The sequence below is a fragment of the Meleagris gallopavo genome, chromosome Z, assembly GCF_000146605.3.
Source record: "Meleagris gallopavo isolate NT-WF06-2002-E0010 breed Aviagen turkey brand Nicholas breeding stock chromosome Z, Turkey_5.1, whole genome shotgun sequence".
Lineage (NCBI taxonomy): Eukaryota > Metazoa > Chordata > Aves > Galliformes > Phasianidae > Meleagris > Meleagris gallopavo.
Genome location: NC_015041.2, coordinates 19,252,013 through 19,255,080, shown reverse-complemented (window position 1 = coordinate 19,255,080; position 3,068 = coordinate 19,252,013). Strand labels below are relative to the sequence as shown.

General features: G+C 39.7%; 1 protein-coding gene across 1 annotated transcript in view; it reads left to right on the top strand.

Moving 5' to 3' along the window:
- Window positions 1-3,068, top strand: part of ADAMTS6 (ADAM metallopeptidase with thrombospondin type 1 motif 6) — a 246,452-nt gene that overhangs the window by 46,969 nt on the left and 196,415 nt on the right.

Genomic DNA, 3,068 nt, shown 5'->3' with positions numbered 1-3,068 from the left:
CTGGCTCTCCCTCGGCCCTCCATCGGTCCAACGGACTGTTGAGGTGACCGAGGCAGCTCATACCTTCACCTGCGTGCAGTCGCCAGTTGTGTCTGGTCTGACATGGCCACTTTGGCTGGAGAGCATCGGGGAATACGCGCTGAGCCACAAAGTCCTCTTGCACCTCATAGCCTTTCTTTTCCCTTTTGGATGTGTGCTGAGTTTCAGTGAGTAGGAGCCTCAGGGCTTGGTGGCAAGACTGCCTCTCTGTCTTAAGTGGCTGCACAGACATCCTGGTGCGCAGCACCACTTATGTCACCAGCACTGTGAAATGCATCTTGCACTTCTTCCTGACAGAACTCCTACTGTTAAGCAGGAACAGTAGTTGGAAGTAAATTGTACAGAACCATACATGCGCTTACCATGGATGGATGCATAGTGCAGCCATGAGGCAGAGGAAACGCTTCCTACTGTAAGCTTAACACTGGCAAAATGAACAAGCCTGGCCACAGTGCAAGTGGAATGTGAACGTACATTGCATGGGTAGGAAGGAACATATTGCAGGTAGAAAGGAGAAGGGTACAGATACTGGATGTAAGTGCTCTGTCTGGGGTTACTTGAGTGCTTTATCATTTGTATCATGATTTCTTAAGCCAGACCATTGATACTGCTGCACCTGTTGTATTTGTACCAATGCATGAACTGGCTATAATGTGTTTGGAAAGGAGGCTGGAAGTTTCAGCAGAACTTTCAGTGAGCTTGATGTGAAATGAGATTTTCTTGTGTGAGGATCAAGGCTTAGAATGTGTCTCAGATCCGCTGAAGAGATTCCAGACCGAGGTGACGCTTGGATGTTGTGAAGGTTTAACATGGACCGGTGATGTCTGGATAATGGACACCATTTTGTTTCCTGTATTCAGAGCTACTGAGCCCTGTGGGCATTAGAGTTTCAGGAGATCTTAGTGCTAGTGTAATTTATTATTAGCCTAACAGACTGAATGTGAGTTCCCCATTACTATTTGTTGGCTAAGTAAAAGCTGTGAGGCAATGTTATCTCTATATATGGCAGTAATGAGCAATTACTGGACTAGTGTCCAGTTCTGATGTCTGTGTATGAAAAGAGCTGCTGACAAATTGGAAAAGATTCAGAAAAAAGCTGCAGAATTAATTAGACATCTGGAAACTGCATTGGCAGAGTGAGGTAAACTTAATAGGTTGAGCTGCTTATCAAGGAACGTTATTGTATCGGTCTGTAACTATCTATGCAAGGAGAAGAAAGCCCACTAGCAGTCATGTAAAGCAAGATTCAGTGGAATTTGAAGGTGGGTGTTCTTATATTGGAAGTAAGGCATGCTCTTTATTATACTAGTGTAACTGAGGAGTATATGATTGGTTATTTCTATTCAGAACTTGAAAAAGGCTAAAAGCTGTAATTAAATGTTAGCTAGGAAATGAAAGTTTTACATGGAAGGTCAGATTGGAGATTTTATTAATATCATCTAAGGCCTTGCCCTTCGTGAGTGGCATCACTAAGTCATTTTCTTTCCTCAGGAAAAAAAATAAATAAATTCTAGTCCAGACTGTGCTTGTAAAGTATCTTTCATTCCCCCTACAAACCTGATTAAATGCTGAGTGCTCTCTTTAAAAAAATTTAAAAGTGGGCATAGGAATGGTCAGGTTGACCTCATTTACTATTAATAATTGGATCCGTCTCCGTTTAGCCAAGAAGTTTTCTGATATTCACTATAATGATAGTAAAGAGGATTTATGTGGTGTTGATTTTTCTCAAGTTGACATACAACTCTTTAAATTTTACGAATAATCCACTGACTGCAGGGGGTATTATCTGTCTGAATGAGTTGTAAATCACTCCCAGAATTTCAGAAGGGCAAAGTCTGGTACACGTGGAAGTGACTGTGTATACTTGGAAATCTGTTTTTCAACACCTTCTCAGGTGTTCTCTTTCAATACTGCCTCGCTTCTGTGGAGTTGGTTCTATGTGCAAGTTTGTGAAGTGCTCAAGTGAGTTGGTTAGTACCAGCTGACACAACACATTGTTGTGTGGACAACAGTCCATGATACTGGACTGTTAGGTGACTGCATAGACCTTCCATTTAATCCATGTCAACAGCTAGAGTTACTTTTCAGTATTGTTGCAAAAGTGTTTGAAATGATGGTGGTGATGGGTGGGAAGTTCAGAATTCTGTCAGTCTCATGACCTGCAAAATGAAAATCAGAACATATTGTACTACATCCAATTGTAGTTTTTATGTACTAAGCATTTTTGATAACAGATGTTGGAAATCTTAGGATGTAAGTGATGAGGTTGTTTCTCTGATGCTAGAAATGTGCAGTTTTCCCATTTTAGTGAATGAAAATTCTGCCTGCATAAGCAGAACCAGGGCCCAAGTAGTAACAAAATACATGCTGCAGAAAGATCGGATAACTGCACTCTGGATTCTTTCCCAGGTTCTTCCTTTGTCTCCCAGTGTTTTGAGTCTAGTTATTTTCTGCTCAAATCAATTGGTATGGTGTATTGACTATATAGGTGGAACAAATCTGAACACGGTATTATAGCAAAAAGAAACCTTAATTTCATAATTCCTTTTATCTGTTCAACATGAAGCAGAATTGTGAGTATTAAGCTATATTGAACTACTTGTTCAAGGTTAATGGTAATTCATGGTGGGTTTTTTTGTTGTTGTTGTTTAAAATTGTGGCCTTAGATATTAAAGACAGTAATGGTTGGTATATTTTGCATAATACATCACGGTAGCTTAATGATTTGCAGGATAGATCTATTTTAGTAGAAAAATTTTAACTTGACTAATTTTGTTTTGTTTTTCAGGAAAAGAAATGGAGCAAGTTCAGTAGCTATCCACTCTAACATCTTAATGATATCTTAAGGAATCTTACAGTGCTTATTTTGAATTGAGAAAATGACTGCAGATATAGAAGAAAGTTGTTGGAAAAGAATACCTGTCAAAAAGTGGAACATCCAATAGTATAAAATAAATATATTTGTTATGGTGCAATTCCGGAGTGGAGTTAACCCTATAGCACACAGGTAGCCCTCCAAGGAGAGAAAG